Source organism: Lactuca virosa, chromosome 5 (genome assembly GCF_052849685.1).
Source record: "Lactuca virosa cultivar CGN04683 chromosome 5, Lactuca_virosa_CGN04683_v6, whole genome shotgun sequence".
Lineage (NCBI taxonomy): Eukaryota > Viridiplantae > Streptophyta > Magnoliopsida > Asterales > Asteraceae > Lactuca > Lactuca virosa.
The window spans coordinates 194,765,532-194,777,116 of record NC_136430.1 but is presented as its reverse complement, the minus strand read 5'-3'; the positions used below and the strand labels follow the sequence as shown (position 1 = coordinate 194,777,116).

The window sequence follows — 11,585 nt, the reverse complement described above, 5'->3', positions numbered from 1 at the left end:
TTGAAGAAGTAGAACCCATCGTATCAATCTTGGCTTGGCATCCTATTTGGCAAACAAATACTTGATAGCAGAGTGGTCAGTAAAAACAGTTGTTTTAGATAAAACTAAATAAGGGCGGAATTTATCAAAAGCGTACACCATAGCTAATAATTCCTTTTCCGTGGTGGTGTAGTTTTCTTGGGCTGGATTTAAAGTCTTGCTAGCATAATATATGGGTCAGAAGTGCTTATCAACCCTTTGACCAAGGACAGCTCCTAATGCAAAATCACTAGCATCACACATTATTTCAAATGGCAACTTCCAATTTGGTGCAACAATGATCGGGGCATTAGTCAATTTTTCCTTTAAAAATTCAAATGCCTCTAAACACTCTTTAGTAAAATTAAATGGTGCATCTTTTAGGAGTAATTGTGTTAGAGGTCTAGTTATTTTAGAAAAATCTTTGATAAAACGCCGGTAAAAACCCGCGTGTCCTAGAAAACTTCTAATACCCTTCACATTAGTTGGTGGAGGTAATTTAGCAATGGTGTCAATCTTTGCCCGATCCACTTCAATTCCCGATTTGGAAACCTTGTGGCCCAAAACTATACCCTCCTTAACCAGAAAGTGACATTTTTCCCAATTAAGGACTAAGTCGGTCTTTTCACACCTAGCAAGCATTAGGTCAAGATTTGTGAGACAATCATGGAAGGAAGATCCAAAAACAGAAAAATCGTCCATAAAGACTTCCATGATTTTTTCCACCATGTCGTGGAATATGGCTGTCATGCACCTTTGAAATGTCGCGGGTGCATTGCATAGCCCAAAGGGCATGCGTCGATAAGCAAAAGTCCCACTTGGGCAAGTGAATGTGGTCTTTTCTTGGTCCAATGGGTCTATGGGTATTTGGAAATAACCCGAAAATCCGTCTAGGAAGCAATAATAACTATGGCCCGATAATCTTTCTATCATTTGATCAATAAAGGGTAAGGGAAAATGGTCTTTACGAGTGGCATCGTTTAGTTTTCGATAATCAATGCACACTCTCCAACCGGTTACCGTTCGTGTCGGAATAAGCTCTTTCTTTTCGTTGGTTATGACCGTCATCCCTCCTTTCTTGGGCACCACTTGAACCGGACTCACCCACGGGCTGTCGGAAATGGAATATATAATCCCCGCATCTAAAAGCTTGACCACTTCTTTCTTGACCACCTCTTGCATATTTGGGTTTAGTCTTCTTTGGTGCTGCACAACCGGCTTTGCTCCTTCTTCCAGGTTAATCTTGTGTGAACAATAAGAGGGACTTATTCCCTTGATGTCGGTAATGCTCCATGCTATGGCCCGTTTTCGCTTCTTCAAAACTTGCACTAGTTCTTCCTTTTCAGAGTTGGAAAGGTCAGAGGCTATAATGACTGGCTTTTGATGGCCATCTTCAAGGAAGGCATACTCCAAATGTTCTGGTAACTTTTTGAGCTCAGTTTTTGGGTTCTGTTTGTTGTACTCGCACCGAGTGTAGGTAAGGGACTCGGCGAGTTGGTAGCTGAATTTACGAATTCTGTTTTTTTTCGCTTGGACTCGGCGAGTAGATCGGCCCTACTCGGCGAGTTGAAGTGTCAGATTGCCTCACCAATTCTTCAAACTCAGCTTCTTCCAGCAGCCTCTCGATGTCCATTAAGTCTTTTTCTGCATCAAATTCTTCATCAAAAATTGTGAACTTGCTGGAATCTTCACTTATGCATTCCTTCAATAATTCATCAAGCATGTCAATTGAGAATGACGTGTCGTCACTATTCCATGCATACTTCATAGCTTGATCAACCCCAAATGTGACTGAATTTTCTCCTACCCGCAAAGTGAGCTTCGAGTCCCTTATGTCTACTATAGCACTTGCCGTGTTGAGGAAGGGTCTTCCAAGGATGATTGGGACTTGAGGATCCGCCTCCATGTCTAGAATTATGAAATCAGCGGGAAATACAAACTTGTCCACTTTGACCACTAAGTCTTCACATATTCCTCTTGGGAAAGTGATTGTCTTGTTAGCTAAATGAATCGCCATACGAATTGGTCTTGGTTCCGGGAGATCCAGCTTCTTGAAGAATGAATAAGGCATTAAATTCACACTTGCTCCTGAATCAGCCAAGGCATGAGTGGTAGCTAAATTGCCAAATTGGCAAGGTAAAGTTAAGCTCCTCGGGTCACCCTTCTTCTTTGGTAGTTTGTTGAGCATGGCGGCTGAGCAATTCTCATTGAGGACTACCTTCTTCACTTCCTCCATCTTCCTTCTATTAGTGAGAAGTTCCTTAAGGAACTTTGCATATTTGGGCTTTTGTGCGACAGCTTCGATGAAGGGTATGTTGATTTGAAGAGCCTTTATATGATCTAGAAACTTCTGGTACTCCTCTTCCTGCTTCACTTTCTTAGGTCGGGATGGGTATGGCAATGGCGGCTGGTAAAACTTTTCAGGGGTCTGATTGTTCGGATTTGGCAGTGGACTCGCCGAGTCCATATTCTGTACTCGGCGAGTAGAGCTGTCAGATTGAAGATTTTGATTTTCTGCTTCCTCCTTCTGTGATTCTTTGGGTGCTTCATTCTGAATAGGGGCCAGAGGAGTGATTATTTTCCCACTTCTTGTTGTGACTATGTTTATGTGCGCGCCTCGTGGGTTGTTTTCGGTTTTGCTAGGAAGTTCGCCCGGTGATCTTTGGTTTATTTGTTGAGCAAGTTGCCCTAGCTGCATTTCTATGTTGTGGATAGATGCTTGCTGGTTTCTAAGCATGGTCCTTGTTTCTTGAATTGCACCATCATGATCACTATGTCTCTTTTCTGAAGCAGCTACAAATTTGGTAAGCATTTCTTCCAAACTTGGTTTTCTTTCTTGTGATGGCTCCTCCTTTTGGTAAAAACCCCTTCCCTTTTGCTTGAACTTCTCCTCCTTAGCCTTCTTGTACTCGTCATAAGGGAGCCACTCTTTCTTTGGTCTACGCCAATCTTCATCATATCGGTCCCCACTTGAGTAACAAACTTGCACCTTTTTGTTGCCATTCTCATCCAAATCGCAGTCTCTAGTAAGGTGAGGCCCATTGCAATTTTCGCAACCCACCCGAATAGCATGTATCGTTTGGTCCATTTTATCCATCCTCCTATCCATGGTTTTTAGCATAGCCATAACTGCTGACAAGTCTTCTGAAGCTGCATAGGCGGCCCCCCTCGTCACATCATTTCTTGGATTGTGGTATTCTCTAGAATGCTTAGAGAATTCTTCAATTAGTTGCTTTATCACTGGAGGTGCCTTCTTCGTGAGTGGACCTTGCGAGTCAAGTAATTGCCTAGTGGTAACATTTACTCCATCATAGAAGATGGAGACTTCTTGTTGACTATTGAGGTCATGATGTGGGCAATTCCTTAGCAGGCTCTTGTACCTCTCCCACGCTTTATATAGTGATTCTCCAGCTTGTTGTTCAAAGTTAGCTATGGCTTTCTTTAGCTTGGATATCTTGGATGGCGGGCAGAATTGATCAATGAACTCTTCTTTCATTTGGGCCCATGTAGTGATAGATCCTGGGGGCAATGACTTGAGCCAATCCTTGGCAGCACCCTTCAAAGTAACCGGAAGCATGCGAAGTAGCTGAGTTTCCCGAGGCACATTTGGAACATTAAAATAATCAGCTACATCATTGACTTCGTCCAAGTGTTTGTAAGTGTCTTCGTGGTCTTTGCCTGTGAAGGGGATCTCCTTAAGTAGAGCCAGGATGTGACCCTTGAGCTCAAAAGTAGCAGTAGCGGGGATTACGGGTTGCACAAGTCCCGGTCCGGTATCATCGCGTATCCTCTTCTTCCATTCCCCCATGGGGACTTCATCAATGTTAGCCATGAGAATAGCTAATTCGTCGTCGGAATCGGAAACGTGACCGAATGTAGGGTCTTCTTCTTCCTCGGTCTCGTGCTCGGCGTCTTCTTTAGTTGGGTCTTCGATTGTCAAAGAGGCGCTGGATGCTCCTGATTTGCTGCTCTTCTTCTTGCTGAAAACGGACTTTAGATTCTTTAGTGGCGAATTCCTTGAAGAAGCGGATTCTCCAACGGATTTTCCTTTGTTCTTCTTTAGGGCGGATTCCGGGTCGTCTAGAGGAGGGATCAAAGGTGTATCAGATCCTCGGGTCATGAAACAACTGCAAATAAAACAAGAAAAACGCGTAAAAAGAACAAAAATAAAATAAAAGCTAAAACTGTGAACAGTGATGCACTCGCCGAGTTTCGTCGAGTGCACTCGGCGAGTTCAAGGTAAAAACAGAAAAATTTTCTACTTAATTTATTAAAACAGGGATTGATCAAAACCTATACTAACTACTAAATTACCTCAGAATTAACTTTGTGTAAGATAAATCCCACACAAAGGATCGATAAAAATAGAAATTAGTGCTAATTTAGAACCGTTCCCCGGCAACGGCGCCAAAAACTTGATGTGTGTGACTGGTTTTAATCCTACTTTTGAGTTATAAATTAAGCACACAAAGGCAGTGAACCTGTCTTTTAGTGGTATAGTTGGGTAAGTAGAGTGTCGAACTCAGGGAACGGTAAATTAAAACTAAAGACTAATTTTATCTAAATTAAATAGTAAATATGGGTTTTCTCTAGTTTTACAAGACTAGAAACTTACTAATACTACTTAGGCTAAGAACTAGAAAAACAAAGATTTAACTGAATTTAATAATAAAAGGGACTTCTGTTTAGTTCAACTCAATTGATCCTATGGTTGATATTATGGTAATAGTGCAATGGATTAATTCTTCTATTGGCTACCGATTCAAGTGATTAGCCTTGCGTTCGCTACGATAATCCTTAGAAAACAAACTAACTCAAACAGTGATCAGCTGTCTAATTTAATTTAATTCACTAGATTATTTATTCGGGTTAATTTAGACTTCTAATAGCTAACTAAATTGGTCCTTTAGTTAACCTCTTGCTGATGGTCATCAAACAAGCTCACACATGAATTTACCTAATTTTTCTTATTAATTCTAGTTTCACGTTCGTTAGTCCTAGACATATGATAAAGTGGTCACATAAACATATGGGGTGATAATTAAAAGATGTTCATACTATTTAATTATCTTCCTATTAACAGAAAATTAGTTATCATTCACACACAAGGTTCTTTAACAAGCTAAAATTAACAAAATCACCAATATTTAATTAATCCTACCATTAATCAAACCATAATATCAATTTTGTATCCCCAAACAGAAGTTTAAGAGTTTTAGTTCATGATTGAGGTAATTAACAACAATAAAACAAATTCTAATTGTCTAACCATAATTGAGAAACAATAGATTAAGTAGAATGATGAGAATGTGCCTCAAATCTTCTTCGGAATTGGATTCTAGGTTGTATCTTCGTTCTCTAGGGTTCTTCTGGCTCTTCAATCGCAGCTTGCTTCTCCCCAAAGGTTCCAGAAGTCCTTCCATCGGATTAAGACCCGCTATTTATAATTATCACAAAACAGGGGCTACTCGGCGAGTAGGTCGTGGACTCGCCAAGTAGTAGTGTGAAATCCGTGTTCGGCAAGGAATCTTGACTTTTCTTTCGGGAACATTCTAATGAACTCGCCGAGTACATGCGTGGACTCGCCAAGTAGGTGTGTAGTTTTCCCTTTTTCTTCATTCTTTAGTCTCTAATTGCTTCTCCTTTTTCCTTTCTGCTTCCAAGCATGTCTTTTGGACTGAAAACACAATATAAGCATTATTAAGTACCTTTTGTCCATATTATGCATATAATTAGCCAAAAATGAATAGAAATATATGTTAAACATATGATTAATTAGGCACATATGTAGAGCATGTCTCCGTAAGAGAATGACTTCTATTCTATGGAATTGGCAGAAGGTTAGACAGGGATGAAAGCCTGAAATCTACCAAAATGTATAATCAGAAAGTGTATGTCTTCTGTGCCATTTGGGCCAAAGCTTTATTGATGTATATCAAGTATGGAAATTGTTATGTCTCATTGATTGTATATTTTTGAATCAAATCAATGATTGATATGGAAAGTTTGTCACATGATTCACATATGCCTTTGTTGTTTCTTGTTCCTCTTTGCTTCTGCCATATTGAAGTATATATATGGCATAACGTTATATTGTATCTATTATTGAACTCACTAAGCGTCACCGCTTACCCTCTCAATGTTTAACAAATTTGCAGGAGATAAGTAGCCAGTGTAGTCATATACTGTTGAAAAGTTTAGAATAGTTGTAATATTACTTTTGTATTTAGGGATCATGTATGTATAAAAGTATAGTATCCTGGGTAGTTGTGTAATATATAACACTTTGTAATAGTCGGTTTGTATCCAATCGTTTGTAATCACTTTATCAATGTAAAATATTGTTTTTATGAATATGCAAGTAGCATGTTTTGGAGTAACTATATTGTCAAGTATGAAAGTTTGGGTCTTTCAGAAATACGAAAGTGAGGGTCTTTCAATCATGGTATCAGAGCAGTGGTTTAAATGAACTAAATACCACGGATTGATATTTAGACTTAAACTATTGGAAGTTAAATATATGAACTGAACTATTGTAAATATATGGATACAAACCATAGGAAATACTTAAGTGGGGTATTGGGTAGTGATAAACCCTAGTATTCTAAGATATTAAGTTACTTCAAAATTTTCATAGAATTAGTTTAAGTGAACTAGGAATTTTGAGAATTTCTAGACTTAAACATGAATTGTTAAGTGAAGATGATATGATGTGTATCTGGTATACTTAGGTTGAATACCTAAATGGAAACAAGCACTAGAATATTAAGAGGAGATATGCCTTATCTTCTAATATGTGCTAAATGATAAATGAATATAGCATACCTTAGGTTGCTTGCCTTATTGCTATTATTTACGAAAGTTTACGGTCTGTTGCCGACCTTGATTTATAAGAGAAAATTTTATGTTTAGAATTCTAAGAATTTTCGTAATAGAATTTACATGAAACTTTTCGAAGTGATAAAGAGACTTATGATAGTTGACATCGATAAGTTTATAAATAAACGATCGCGGGATATCGTAAAATAATAAATATGAAGTGTTATCGTAAATAGTGTATTAATACCAATAGAGTGGTAATATACATTTAAAGTATGTTTGATATATAATAACATCTTTGGAAGAAAGATGTACGTTTGAAACACGTTTGGGTGAGATAAATCTGTTGGTACAAATCCACGAAGTTGTTCCATCGCTGTCGAGATTGAAGCAGTGATTGTTTATAGAGTCGGAAGAACCGAAGCTGGTGATAAATACTTCGACAGTATCGAAATTTATGTGGTACAAGATTTAGAAGAATTAAATGAAGATCAATGGAAAGGCTAATGAAGTTTTCAGACTCAATAGGCCAAGACTTTGAGATGTAGTATGTAGTTCGAGTAGTAACCCTATACAAGATGTTCAGACTTAGTATTTAATAATACTGAGTAATGATTCACTTCTATCACATCCTTATGAAAGTTTCATTGTGTGTTAAGCCGACTTTAACATACATGATTAGGATGGTGAATTAAGTCATTTAGTAATAAAAGGTTAAGTAACTTACTTGTTTAAGTAAGATAGAATGCTTAGTTGAAGATGCAATACAACCATAGTATCGTATGAGAAGAGATGTTGTAGTCCGGAATGACAGAGAACCAAGTTGAAGCTAGTAGAGCTTGCTGAGATACAACTATAATGTGGACTTCTTAGGATAGACTCCTATGAAGTAGACTTAGACTTACTTATATACAGGAATAACGATGTCATGGAAGGATAATGAAACGAACAAATGTGCATGGTAAATTACATAAGTTAGAAGATGATGTAAGTAGTTGAAAACCGTTTGTCTCTACACTGCTAGAGTAAATTTTGGGTGTAGTATGTCTTGCAGAGTAGACACTACCCGAGAAAGAATTTATATGAAGAATTGGAAGTAAAATTCTATCGACCTATGAAAAAGTATTAAAATATGCTAGATCAAGCATATGCATGAGAAGAATCTTAGAAGGTGAGTATAAGTAATCCAATATATCTTTGATAGAAACGCGAAAACCCTAGTTGAGTCTAGGAGGAATTGTTGTATGTACTTGTTTGAACACACTCAGGTGTGAAAAGTTGCTTTGTGAAAACTTTTGAATGGTGACTTGGGAACTGCGAGACAATACTTGCGACGAGTATGAGTAGGTGTGAATAGTAGTAGAGGCCTATACTACTGGAAGCACAGGACTCACGCTTGGATCAGGAAAAGTCACAAGGTTACCAAGAAGCTAGTAAATGATTCCGTTTTATTCATGTATGTCGTTACCTTCGTTTCGGTAATGACTAAAAAGATAATTATCGTTCAAATCTTAATGTCATAAAGAGTGGAGTCCGATTAATATAAATCTACAAAGATAAATTTGATTGGTTTAGAAAGCCATGTATTGAGTAATAACGAAACTTCAGTCAAGAAGGAGATTGTTGAGATGGTCGATAGAAATATAACGATCTTCATTAAAGAATTGAGCAACCATTAACTAGAGATGTTACATGTTATGAAGGCGATGAAGAATTTAGTTATTCATGGAAGGATTATAGTATGAAATCTGTGATTTAGTAATCAATCGAAATATTCTGTCATTTGACAAAATTGATGTGTATGTCCGAAAGCACGAATTATAGATATGTGGTTCTATTCTTTCTGTTCTGAAGCATCCACGTGTTGATCAAACTCTTTTTGTTTTCTTTATTCCATCAGCTCGATTTATTCGATCTGATTCTAATACAAGAGTTTGGTTCGTTATGTGTCTTGTGCGTTATAAAATCAAAGGTCATTAGAATAAGACCATTCGAGTTGTTGTTATAGAAAAAGTAAAGGCCTTATCTTGGGTTTAGTCTATAAACCAAGAAGGAGCAGGAGTCTGCAATGAGAATTGAGTTTTAACTCAAAGATTAGGATCGACGGCCCAATAGAGAATGATGAGCGAGTGCTGGTTTGAGCACCGCTAGTAACTAAGAAGTTTGAAGAGTTTGACAATCGTTTGGCAAACCAAAAGTTAAATATCGTACATTTTAGATTACCATAGAAGAAGTAAGTTAGGACTTGAATGTTGTGACTAGTAATTTTCTCGTAAACTTTAGATCTGCTCACATCTTATTTGATTGTGATGCCTCAGATTCTTTCGTGCCTTATAAATTCGCACATTCTTTTGAAATTGCTTGTTACGCAATTGTCCAATCATTTCATATAGATAACATAGGAAATATATCATTACTTGCTGATAAAGTCTATAGAGAGAGTGTCATAGGAATTGAAAGTTATAATCTTCTTGCTAACCTAATTCCTATCTCCTTGCCCAACTTTGATATTATTCTCGGCATGGAATGGTTGTCAAAGAACCACACAAAAATCTTGTGCTACGAAGAGATAGTATGCATCCCTATTGAAGAAGAGGATTTTATTTATGTCTACGTTGAAAATAATAACTTCTTTCTTAAAAACTCGTAAATTTATAATGAAGGGATATTCTACTTATCCGGCTAATGCAGTTGATATCTTCAGAAAGGGGAAGAAAACAGTAAATGATGTTTCCATTATTAATAAAAATCTTGATGATCTTCCCGATGATTTACCTAGGAATACCTCCGGATAGGCCAGCAGAATTCCGAATTGACCATATGCCTGGTGCTACACTAATTGCCAAAGACTGCTATATAGAATGATAGCATTTGGGTAATTGTCGACCAGGTGACTAAGAGTGCATATTTCCTCGCCATAGGTACAACGTTTCTAATGGAGAAATACGCACAAGTTTACTTAGACGAAATCATCGCAAGACATGGTGTGCCACTAAAGATCATTTCTGATCGTGATACTCGCTTCACGTCTCACTTTTGGGCGAGTATGCAACGTGAATTGGGATCTCGAGTTGCTCTCAGCACAGCTTATCATCCCCAGACAGATGGTCAGACGGAGAGAACAATCCAAACAGTAGAAGATATGCTTCGCGCATGTGTCTTGGAGTTCGGTGGTAACTGGGATAAATACTTACCTCTTGTCGAATTTTCGTATAATAACAGTCACCACGCTTCAATCAAAATGCCACCATATGAAGCATTATATGGTCGTAAATGTCGTACGCCATTATGTTGGCGAGACATAGGACAGAAGTCCTATACAGAAAAGAGAAGATGACCCATACAATTCCAAGTGGGTGATACTGAAGGTAACCCTGTGGAAAGGTATTATGAAATTTGAGAAAGAAAGGAAAACTAAGTCCTAGATTTGTTGGTTCTTTCAAAATCATCCAGAGAATTGGTAAACAAGCGTACCGCTTGGAATTGCCTGAATATTTGGCAGGTATTCATGATGTATTTCATGTAAGATATCTACGTAAAAGCTTGAGCGTATATGATCAAACGGTTCCATTATCCAAGGTGAAACAGGATAATAAATTAAGTAGAAGAGATCGTAAATGAAAGAACGACTAATCTACGTAATAAAGAAGTGAAGTTGGTGCTTGTCAAGTGGAAACACCATTGAGGCCCAAATTATACTTAGGGAAAATAAGAATGAGATAGGAGAGAAATATCCTCATTTGTCTAAATCGTTGTAATTTCGGGGACGAAATTCTCAAAAGGAGGAGGTATTTGTAACATACACGTTTTGCAATCGTGTTATGTAATTTAAAAAATTAATAATATTATGAATTATTATGTGAAATTAAGTGTTGAGTTCTACCAGATAGTTTTTACTAGAAATGAAGTAAAACTATGTTTAGAATCACTCATAAAATATTGGAAGTCTTATGAGATTCCAATTAAAAGCCAAATAGTGAAATTTAGCGAAAATATAAAATTTGAAATAAGTAAAATTTTATTATTGAAAGTTGTAGATAATCTCGTTAGAAACATTTAGGCGAAAACCTCATCGAAATCTGAGTTATAACGAAGAAGTTATGACCAATCGAAGATCTGCGACAAAACCAGCACGGCGCCGAATGACGTAAAAAGTGAGTTTTTGATACACTACTTTTTAGCCTTAGTGATCTAAATGAAAGTCGTAGTATTCGTTAAACCGAGAATTTTAATAAAAAGAACGCCAAAATCTGACTTCGTATGAGGAAGTTATGATTTTTCTAAGTTTCAGCCTAGTAGTAGACAGCTAAAAACTCGAATTTTAGATCGAGTGATTTTTAGCCGACACAACCTAAACGAGAATCGAAGGTCTCGTCAATAGTAGTAGAATGGTAAAAAGTCTGACGAAAACGGAGGTCGGATGAAGAAGTTACGAATTTTTAACGGATTTACCAGTCCTGGTCTGTTAAAAATAATAATATTAAAATAAATTCAAAATTAGCCGACGAAGTATAAACGAACGTTTTAGAATATATTCATGCCTACGCGTGCATATAAAGAACGTCAAAAACGGAGCCCGTATGCGAAAGTTATGGGTTTTAGAAGTTTGGGGCTCAATTTCCGAGAATTTTCGCATGGATAAGATCCGGAATAGGCCACGTCATCCGATCTCGGTGAGTCAGCAAATGCGTATTGCCTTCTGATTGGACCGAGGATGAAGCCTATCACCTTCCGACGCGCCTTGTCCC

The 11,585-nt window shown here is 37.6% G+C and overlaps 1 non-coding gene across 1 annotated transcript; it reads left to right on the top strand.

The window, feature by feature from the left end:
- Positions 1–3,359: 3,359 nt before the first annotated feature.
- LOC145117965 (small nucleolar RNA R71) lies at positions 3,360–3,466 on the top strand. The gene has a single exon (XR_013712956.1). It is a non-coding gene; the product is annotated as a small nucleolar RNA R71 (small nucleolar RNA).
- Positions 3,467–11,585: the final 8,119 nt, after the last annotated feature.